The 11292-nt window shown below is 45.8% G+C and overlaps 1 protein-coding gene and 1 non-coding gene across 2 annotated transcripts in view; both read right to left on the minus strand.

The window, feature by feature from the left end:
• Positions 1-11292, minus strand: part of LOC125483829 (probable G-protein coupled receptor 139) — a gene marked incomplete at its 3' end in the record, with an annotated part of 69976 nt that overhangs the window by 23021 nt on the left and 35663 nt on the right. The gene's annotated exons all lie outside the window — the stretch shown is intronic.
• Positions 3802-3875, minus strand: trnan-guu. Its single transcript has one exon. It is a non-coding gene; the product is annotated as a tRNA-Asn (tRNA).

Consider the following 11292-nt stretch of genomic DNA (forward strand, 5'->3'; position numbering starts at 1 on the left):
ACGGAAACCCAGCCTCTTTGAGACTGTGATTGCTAATCGTCACTTTTCATGGGTCATTCTAATCCTGTTTTTTTTTCCCTTATTTGAGCATTTTCTGGAAAGTGGTGTTGGACTAAATTCCCAGTACAATTGGAAGCGCCGTTTGGAACTGCCCCGCTGCCACTTGTGTGAGTGGTTCGTGAAACAAACAAGTCGAGGTGTTTCGCAGACAGCATTCATGCTTTGGTGTGCCTGCAACTGCGTTTGGCTTGTCATTTTTGCTTCGGTTGCGCATTATGAGCTGTCTGTTTGGGGCTTCGCTCAATTCCTGAGGAGCTAACACCGTTATCATCTTGCAGCCAAAAACCTCATTCAGAACGGTCATCGGGGTTAAAGGCAAAGACACTTTTCGTCTCTGGGTGGGCTCAAATCACCGACCTTTCGGTTAACCTAACCGATTGCGCCACAGAGACAGGCATCAACAGCCCCTCCAAACAAACAATTAAACCGGGGATCAGCAACTGTCGCGTCGTCCGGATGGACAGCGCGAAAACAGACACTTCGGTGCACCTCGTCCATGCCGGCCAGATATCCTAAATTAATTTAGCCCCATTTGTCAGCATTTGGCCCTTATCCATCTAAACCCTTCCGATACATGCACGCATCCAGATGCCTTTCAAATGTTGTCATTTCACCAGCCTCCACAACTTCCTCGGTAAGTTCATTCCATACACGCAGCACCTTCTGCATGAAAAATGCCCCTCAGCTCTCATTTCATTTTACCCCTCTCACCTTAGATATAATTCCTGTAGTTTTGGACTCGCCCACCCGGTGAAAGAAGACCTCGACCATTCACCCTATTCACATCCCTCATGTCTTTATGAACTTCTCTAGGTTCTCATCCTCCGACCCTGCAGGGAAATTTCGCCCAGCCTCTTCAGCTTCGCCCGAAAGTCCAAACCATGCAACCCTGGCAACCACATTGTGAATATTTCCTTTGAGTAAATTTACGTGGCTTTCTTTATTTCTCAATAATACTAATTAGGTTGGACAACATCAATCTATTTGAAATTGAAAAGTAAAACATGATGAGCTACAAATTTCAATTCTGTACGAAAATCAGCGGGCACGACGGCAGCGCATTGTGTTTCTATAGTGTAGTGGTTATCACGTTCGCCTCACACGCGGAACGTCCCCTGTTGGAAACCAGGCACAAGCTGTAGGGTTTGCTCCGCCATTACCAAGAACAGGCTTCTGCACTGATGTCGACAGAGCTTTCCTGTTTGCTCTTCTCGTTAGCCACCCTTCTTTTGAATTTAATCGGCCATCTCTGTGGTTGTGTCGAAAAGGAATACAATTCAACTGAATTGCAGTGCTATTTTTCGTTAAGTTTCTCTCCTATCTGGTCCTGAATATGCGCTGTTTGTACTGCACAGATGGTCATCATTTTTAAACGTACACTTGGAGTGTCCTGATACTTTCTGCAGAGTAGTAGTTCTGCATTTGCTTTACGTGCAAAGGCATCCTGGTTCAATGCCAAGTCGAAGCCTGATTTTGCTGGTGTCACAGTGCACCACGGATTCCTGATTTACCCTCTCTTTCAAATGCATCTTAAGTTAGTCTCTGAGACCCCTACTTCCCATGCTGTCTGTCATGTCTCAAACTATATGAATCAAATCGAGAAGTCCTCAGTCATGTTTTGCAGTAGAGAAACATGTTGGCATTTTTTAGCGCTGGACACATTAACGTCTCATACAGTCAATGAGAATGAATGGATTTACGGACTCTGAAAAACCTCTTGACTCACGCTATCGTAAAGTCCCTAATATTAAGGCATGCTCTGAAATCTAAGCCATGTTGGAATCGAAGCTGAGCTAAAGACTGTCAGGCTACCAAATGACATTGTATCCATTTTGTTTTCATATCACAGAGGAGTAAGAAAATGCAAATAGCCAGGAATCAGAAAGTGAGGCACATGCGGCTCTGGTGAAGGAAATTCTATCTCATTTAGTCAGAAACAAGGGACGTGAAGGTCACTCAGAGCTTTTCACATTTAGAAGAAAGCGCAATCACGTGCTGTTAGCACCTCATTTAACATCTCTCATCGCCGTTTACGTTCTGTAAATACGTTTAGAAACTGCCTTTTGTGCATCTCCAAATAAGCACCGTGGAGATTAATAAAATATAGTGAGTCGCATTCCTTCGTTTCCCACACAGGTTTCCAACTCAGCGGCAGACGTCTGACATTTGCTCATGTCCAGGTCGGGAAAGCTCCGCAGACAAAAATGCACGGTTAAGGAGAAAGACAAGGGAAATGGCAACTCATTTCTGCATCGAGGATCGAACAGCCGCGCAATCTGATCTGTCGTTCTCGGTTTATAGTGCAAACTCAGCTTTTGAGATGGACGACTTTCTTTGAATCATTTATTCTACAAAACAGGCGTGATAACTGTAAGTATGTTGCAAGGTATCATGTAGTACACGATGGCCTGCTCAGCTTTGTGCATTTTCCCTGTAGTCCGGTGCTTTTCATGTTACGTGTAAACGCGGCAGTTCTTCTGTTTTGAGCAATGAGAGAAACCATTTTCCAAAGCGAAAATCTAAATTCCAGAAATGTCGTGCAGTTCATGCTTTCTTTATCGAAGCATAACCGAAGGCAGTTTCTCAAAGATGCATTACAATTGATGCTCGACCGAGTCTCATGAGGTAAATTCAGCTTTGCATTGATGTTTGTTTTGATTGCTGGGCTATCGGTAATTGGTGGGAAATTGATATTGTAGCCGGGCATTGCCCGCAGCTAAGAAAATGTGCGAGCGGGATAGGAATCCTCGAAGCCCTTCCCTGTGCCTTCGCTGTTGTTGTGTTGCAGTAGCAACATCGGAAAATGTCATATCTGAGCAAACGGCTCGTCGTGGTCTTAGGCGCTGGATTGAGGTTCCAGTCTCTGAGGAGGCGTGGGTTATGCCGAAGCACGGTCGGGATGAGCTGCGTTTATGTTGAAAGCAACAAAATGTCTTTGCTGATCGCAAACTGATCTATGATGTGGGACAGCACAGAGCCTCCATTGGGTCAGCGTCCAGACCGCGTTTACATGGTGCAGTGGCATGGAATGTCTCCAGTATGATATCGGGAACAAACAGGCTGCACGACTGCTTCATGTTCCAGGCAAGTTGCGTTGTTCACCCTTTTCACTGAAAGCGAATGGAGATTGTTATGCCACTGCTGCTGTGAAATCAAATCCTGCATGAATTCTAATCGCAGTTATTTGCTGTGGTGGTGAAAAGGAGGGTAATTGCGATGTGAAATTTGTCTAAATTTCTCTCATCTCTCATTTCCTTCAGTTCCGTCCTGGAGAAGGGAACTGATGAGCCACCTTCTCGATCCGCTGCAATCGTTGCCGTGCAGGCACACCCGTATTGTTGATCAGAAGGGAAACCCAGCCTCTTTGAGACTGTGATTGCTAATTGTCACTTTTCATGGGTCATTCTAATCCTGTTCTTTTTTATTGCCTTATTTGAGCATTTTCCGAAAAGTGGTGTTGGACTAAACTCCCGGGAGATTTGGAAGCGCAGTTTGGAATTGCCCCGCTGCCACTTGTGCGAGTGGTTCGTGACACAAACAAATCGAGGCGTCTCACAGATAGAATTCATGCTTTGGTGTGTCTGCAAGTGCGTTCGCCTTGTCATTTTTGCTTGGGCTGCGCGTTAAGACCTGTCTGTTTTGGGCTTCGCTCGATTCGTGAGGAGCTAACACAGTTATCTTCTTGCAGCCAAAAAACCCGCGCGGATAGCAGTCATTGGGGTTGAAGGCGAAGGAGCCCTTCGTCCCTGGGTGGGCTCGAACCACCAACCTTTCGGTTAACAGCCGAACGCGCTAACCGATTGCGCCACAGAGACAGACGCAAGCAAGCCCTGCAAACAAACAATTAAACCGGGGATCAGCAACTGTCGCGTCGTCCGGATGGACAGCGCGAAAACAGACACTTCGGTGCACCTCATCCATGCCGGCCAGATATCCTAAATTAATTTAGCCCCATTTGCCAGCATTTGGCCCATATCCCTCTAAACCCTTCCGATTCATACACGCATCCAGATGCCTTGGAAATGTTGTAATTTTACCGGGCTCCACCACTTCGTCTGGCAGTTCATTCCATACACGCACCACCTTCTGCACGGAAAAAATGGCCCTCAGGTCGCTTTTAAATTTCTGCCCCTCACTTTAATTATACGCCCTCCAGTTTTGGACTCGCCCACCGTGTGATAAAGACCTTGACTACTCACCCTGTCCATATCCCTGATGATTTTATAAACTTCTGCCAGGTCATCCCTCAGCCTCCGACGCTCCAGGGAAAACTGCCCCAGCCTTTTCAGCCTCGCCCTACAGTCCGAAACCTGCAACCCTGGCAACGTCCACGTGAATATTTTCTGGGCAGGCCAACATGATATATTTTATTTTTCCATAATACCAATAACGCTGGACTACATCAATCTATTTGAAACAGAGATGTAAGTAAGTAGCTGTGTTCTTTAACACAGAAATGATAATGACAGTTGGTGTGTGGATCATGAACCGATGTTAATAAGCCGTACATTTTGGTGCAGTCAATTTCATAATCCAAAATGAGACTACAATGCATAGAGTCAGAGATCATAGAAACCCGACCGTATCGACAGAGGCCATTTGGCCCATTGAAGCTGCACTGGCACTCGAAGAAAAGCAAAGTTTCTGGAACAGCTCAACAGGTCCGGCAGCATCTGTGAAGAAAACATCAGAGTTAACGTTGCGGGTCCGGTGACCCATCCTGAGAACCGCGAAGAGCTTTCTGAAAATCTGCATTTCCCACCGCTGACCAATCTGTTCTGCACATCACTGCACAAGAGGGACAATTTCCCACGGCCAATTCACCAAACCAGCGGATGATGTTTTAGCTCGATCATCTATCCCATATCGCTGACACAGCGTTGTGATAAATTCCGCGAAGGGCTGTTTATCTGTTTCGTAGTATTCGATTTGCTGAATGCATTTTCATACAAGTGGTTCCAATGATCGAAAAGGATTAGATTTATCTCATTGAGCAGTAAGAAAGTTGTCGCCAAATGAGTGAGTGTCGGCGAAAACAAATCCGTCCATCCCACTTGTATCAGCTCCTGGGGAGATTGTGAGAGGGCAAAGACGTGACTTCTGCAAGTTTGCAGCGTCAGTCCTTATCGCAATGCAAAGCATTTGATAGATTTGTTCCTGATTGAAGTGTTTACTGGAAGCAGGGAGCTGAGCAAGATATTGGGTAAACCGATTCAGTTGTGAGAGCCAAAAACAGCAATTTCCTTTCTTGCTGTGCGAATGAGATTGTATAGCGCAGAGAATTTCGATATGTGTTCCCGATCACTGGAGAGTCCATAACCAGAGATCACAGTTTGAGGATAAGCTGCAATCCGTTTAGGTCTGAGGTGAGGGGCATATCATCACCAGAAAGCAATTAGCCTGAAGAATTTTGTGGTACACAAAACGGTTGAAGCTAAAACATCGATTAGTTTTATAAGAAAGAGTTAGTCATGGTTCTTCAGCTTCTAGGTACAAAAGGATCTGCGGTGAAAAGTGAAACAGGGTACTGAGTTGGGTGAACTCTATGATCATATTGAATAGTGGAGCAGGCTGGAAGGACCACCTGGCCTCTTCCTGCTCCAACGTCTATACAAAGCGACCTCGCACCGAGCCTTGTGAAACAACAAAACAAACAGATTATCAGTGACAAAAACACCCATCAGCAAAAACCCGTTGTTTCTTGCTACGATTTTGTATCTGATTAGTGAGATGCACTGACGCTAATTTCACTCTTCTTTGAGAGAAAAAAGTATATAGCTGTGTTCTTAAACATAGAAATGATGATGACAGTTGGTGGAATGTGGGTCATGTCACGGAATGAGAATCCCCGTGACAGCGTGAATGTAAAGTTGTCTGTGAGGAATTGTTTTCCAGACTCGAGAACAGTGCACAGGGATTTTCGAAGAAGTCGTATTGAGACCACCTCTGTTCTGAACCGATGTTAATGATCCGCACGTTTTGGTGCAGACAAGTTCAAATTCCAAAATGAGACGACAATGCAGAGAGTCAGAGATCAAAAATGACTAGCACCTTCCTGACAGAGAATTGAACCCCGGTCTGCTGCATGATAGGCAGGAATACTAACCATTATACTACCAAGGACCACTCGCAGCAGCCGCTTACCTCCTTGAGACCCTTAATCGTGCGCTAGGCAAATAAAACTCCGAATTCTATTTTCCATCGCTTGGCCCATAGCCTTGTATGCCTTAGCATCACAAATTTACCTCTGAATGTTTCTTAAAGTTATTGGGATATCTGCCTCTAGTGGCATTTACAGGCACTGGCTTCCAGATTCCAAACACGCACTGTCTGAAAAAGGTTTTCTATCCATTTACTCAAACCTTCCTCCATCTTACTTTAAATCCATGGCCCCCTCGTGATTTATTCCTCCATCAAGAGGAAATGTTTCTTTCAGTCTACCCTGTCAATATCCCTCCTTATTTTGTACATCTCAATCTTGCCTCCTGTAAATCTCCTCTGCTCTCAGGAAAACAAACCAAGATTGTTCAATCTCTCTTCATAACTGAAACTCTTCAGCCCAGAACATATTCTGGTCAACCTCTTCTGCATCGTTTCTCGTGCTATCACATCTCTGCTATAATGTGAATTACAGAACTGCACATAATACTCTCGCTAAAGCCGAATGAACAAATGAAGCAAATGACGCAGAAAGTCACAGAAAATAGTCTATTTCATCGAAGTCTCTTTTGATCAATGCTGTACTGTGTCCTTTTCCTGACTCTGATACTCCAGTAATCACTGGTGCATGTCAGGAAAAAGCTGCTCCATGACGTTTGGTCTCACAACCGCAGTATCTCATTGGATCGACTGGTTTGAAGGTCCCGTTGGTAAGTCTGGAGCACGTTCATTCAGCGACAGTTGAAGTAACAGGACAGACTGAAAGGTGTCAATGTAAAAATGAATGTTAGATTGCGCAGTGCCTCAGTAAAGTGAACCGAGGAACGTAAAGGAGGTTTGGTGATTGTGGGAGGGAGAGAAATCTTCAAGAATTGGGCTTGAATTCTGATACATCAAATGCAGATACGCAAAATAGCGAGTGTTTGAGGGAAGAAAATCATCAGCTCGGGGAATATTTTTACGGAAAAATGTTTGATATTTTGCTGCATTTCTGTAGCACCTGTCACAAGGCCTAAAAAAAGCGACAAACACCCACTGCCATGACTTGGATTCGAACAAAACCCCGACAGCCACAACACAGAGTAGCAGCGCGACAGAACAATACATGGTTCACCAAGGCAATGTGTAGAGTGGCAGAAGGTATGTTAAGAGCAGTACCAGTTACACAATAGGAATTCTTGCTGAACAGTGGACTGAGATGCGGGGACTCAGAGTGAGCTGAACTTGCTTCCCAGGGGCATTGGAGATTCCATGATTCAGTATGTTGAACGCTAAGATTGATAGTTTTCCACAAAACATCAAGGACTCAGGGGATAGTTCAGGATATTGTTGACATGTACTTTTCAATAGCAATTTAGTTTTACGTCGGTTACTTCATCAGTTCCCACACACAAGGAAGTAACCACTCCTGCAGATGATCATACAATCCCAGTTCCTAGGCCCGGAACCAAAGAAACTCAGTGCCCCAGCCGTGAAGATACAACCAGAAATGGGGATGGCACTGAGTGCGCGGACCTCCTCTGTGGCTCTAGTTAAAACTGACTCAGAGATAGTAGGAACTGCCGATGCCGGAGAATCTGAGAAAACAAGGTGTAGAGCTGGATGAACACAACAGGCCAAGCAGCATCAGAGGAGCAGGAAAGCTAATGTTTCGGGTCTGGAACCTTCTTCAGAAATGGGGGAGGGGAAGGGGATTCTGAAATAAATAGAGAGAGAGAGAGAGAGGGGGAGGCAGATGGAAGGTGGATAAAGGAGCAGATAGGTGGAGAGGAGACAGACTGGCCAAGGACCACGTACCACATCACCAACCTTGGATTCAACGCATCATCCTCTGCCACTTCCGCCACCTGCAATCTGACCCCACTACCAAGGACATTTCTTCCTCCCCACCCTTATCTGCCTTCTGGAGGGACCGCTCTCTCCGTGACTCCCTTGTCTGCTCCACACTCCCCACTAGCCCCACCACCCCTGGCACTTTTCCCTGCAACCGCAGGAAGTGCTACACCTGCCCCTACACTCCCCACTCACCCCCATCACAGGCCCCAAGAAAACCTTCCACATAAAACAGATGTTCACCCGCACATCTGCTAATGTGGTATATTGTATCTGCTGTTCCCGTTGTGGCCTCCTCTACATCGGGGAAACCAAGCGTAGGCTTGGAGACCACTTCGTGGAACACCTACGCTCGGTTCGTGACAAACGATTATACCTCCCAGTCGCGAACCACTTCAACTCCCCCTCCCACTCCTTGGATGACATGTCCATCCTGGGCCTCCTCCAGTGCCACAACCATGCCGCCCGAAGGTTGCAGGAACAGCACTGCATAATTCGCTTGGGAATCCTGCAGCCCAATGGTCTCAATGTGGACTTCACAAGCTTCAAAATCTCCCTACCACCAACTTCATCCCAAAACCAGCCCAGCTCGTCCCCGCCTCCTTGACCTGTCCGTCTTTTCTCCCACCTATCCGCTCCTCCCACCTCACTGGCCAAACCCCCATCCCCACCTCCTACCTACCAGCCTCATCCCCGCCTCCTTGACCTGTCCTTCTTCCCTAGACTGACCAACTCCCATCCTAACTCTCCACCGACACTCACCTTTACTGGCTCCATTCCCGCCTCCTTGACCTGTCCATCTCCTCTCCACCTATCTGCTCCTTTATCCACCTTCCATCCGCGTCCCCCTCTCTATTTATTTCTGAATCCCCTTCCCCTCCCCCATTTCTGAAGAAGGGTCCAGGCTGGAAACGTCAGCCTTCCTGCTCCTCTGATGCTGCTTGGCCTGCTGTGTGCATCCAGCTCTACAGCTTGTTAGCTCAGATTCTTCAGCATCTGCAGTTCCTACTATCTCTGCGGCTCTAGTGACACAATCGGTGAGCGCGGGGTCCTTCTGTGACGGTACAGAGGCACGTGAAACACCGAGGCTATGAGCTCCAACCTCACCCAGAGCAGCTTTTATTGACATGGAGCAGGGATTATTGGGGCATCAGGCTGTACAGAGCAATGTTAGTCAGCATGGAATTTGTTAAAAAAAGACTAGCTTCTTTTGTTGGATCATGATCTGTCGCGGGGAAATGTCTCAATTATCAATCAAATTAGAGATTACTCCTCGGTCACCTGACAGATTGCCCCCGCCTGTTAAATTCATTGTTTGTATGTTTGTCTGTGTGTCTTTTAAAACAGAATTCCTATTCCGTATCCACGACCTTTTCATCAGAACCAGGCAATTTTTCATGTGCTTGTCGCCACAGAGAAAGGATTTTGTGATTTTGGAAGGCAGAAGGGTGAGAACAGGATGATAAAGACAGAATGGCGAATGATAGCCTTCAAATGAATTTAAATGTCAATGTACATGATCAGGGGAATGTTACCATCCACATACAAACAAAAATTAGGAATGTAACAAAAACAGAGATTTCTGGAGAAACTCAGTAAGTCTGACAGCATCTATGGAGCGAAAGCAGAGTTCATGTTTCCGGTTCAGAGACACTTCTTCAGAATTTTTTACAATGAGGAATGTAACTGCTGGATTAGCCTTTACCAAAAGTTCAGAAAAATCATGAGTCTGTCCCTCTGAATGAGTTGCTGGACTGCTCAACCCCTTTGTCTGACATTGTGTGTATGTTCATGATACGTTGCTGTTTCTGTTTGTGTGTGTGTGTGTGTGTCTGTTTCTGTCTGTCACATTCTGGTTGGCATGACACATTGGAATTGTACAAGCAGGAAGGTGTGCCACCAAGTGTGCTCCTATTCCAAAGCAAGAAGGAAGTTACAATCTATTTCAGTTGTGGGTTGCATGATAGATAATAGCATAGTGGCACAGCGGGAGTATGCTGGGCCAATCACCCAGAGATCATGGATTGAAACCATCCCTGCTATTTACACAACAAACTGATGTTTGTTACCTGAGTAGTAGTGTTTAAGCTAGCTTTGCTCACATTGTCTCTGCATCAGCTTCTTGCTCCCAGTCAACAATTCGATCTGCAGTAAACCGCATTTATTCCAGCATGGACACACACTGTAAATATTACAAACACACACCAGCTGATACTTTTATCCTTCACTCAATCCTTTCTTAAATGGAACTAACACTGGCATGATGGTCCGAATGGCCTTCTCCTGTTCTCTGTCACTCTGGGATGATCTGAACAGTGACAGTTATTCTCTACAATGAAGCAATACAGCGGGGAGATAGCAGTGTTGTGGTGATACATCTCCTAGTAATCCCTAGGGACTGACCATGTCAGCTGCTGGAGTTTACACTCAATGAATAAAATCTGGAATATAAATCTGATTTCACAAACAAAACCATGACTTTAATTTCCTGAAATCCCAGTCATTCATGTCCCCTTGGGAGGGAGGTCCTTACCTGGTCTGGCATACAAGTGACTCCAAGCCCACAACAACATGGTTCACCCCAAACTATCCTCTGACATCAGTTCAAGGTGAATTCGGGATGAACAACAAATGCTGTCCTGACCAGTGCTCCCCACATCCCGTGGGAGAACAAGAAAGAATGAAAACACATTCACAGCAGGCAAGAACAGGCCTTGGTCCTGCATGGGCTTGAATTCACCTGCTTGCCCAACCTGGATAGACACAAGAACACCCACACCACAGAGAAACCAGGGAAACGTGGGGACTGAGGGAAGGATTCAGTTACCCACTGAGGTGGAAACTCATTTACTCAGTGACACTGGGGAGATGCCGATCAGGAATGCCATGTGTGGGAACAGATAACTCAGAGAAACAACCTCTGGAAACATCAGCAAATTCACATACGACAGTCGGGGTTAGATTTTTTTGTTAACCCCGACCAGGAATGAACCATGTCTGGATGAATTTCCAGTGGAGTTCTGAGGGTCACTCGACTTGAAATGTTATCTTTGATTTCTCTCCACAGATGCTGCCAATTCTGTTGAGTTTTTCCAGCAATTTCTGTTTTTTATTTGTTTCTGATTTTTCCAGTGGAGTTCCATTGTTGTCTGATGTAGATCAATGATTAAAACCGAGTTGTATGGGCCATAATTTAGAAGTTTGCAGACAACACGCAACAATGCGTGATGTAGCGAACCA

The sequence above is a fragment of the Rhincodon typus genome, chromosome 8, assembly GCF_021869965.1.
Source record: "Rhincodon typus isolate 14 chromosome 8, sRhiTyp1.1, whole genome shotgun sequence".
Taxonomy (NCBI): domain Eukaryota; kingdom Metazoa; phylum Chordata; class Chondrichthyes; order Orectolobiformes; family Rhincodontidae; genus Rhincodon; species Rhincodon typus.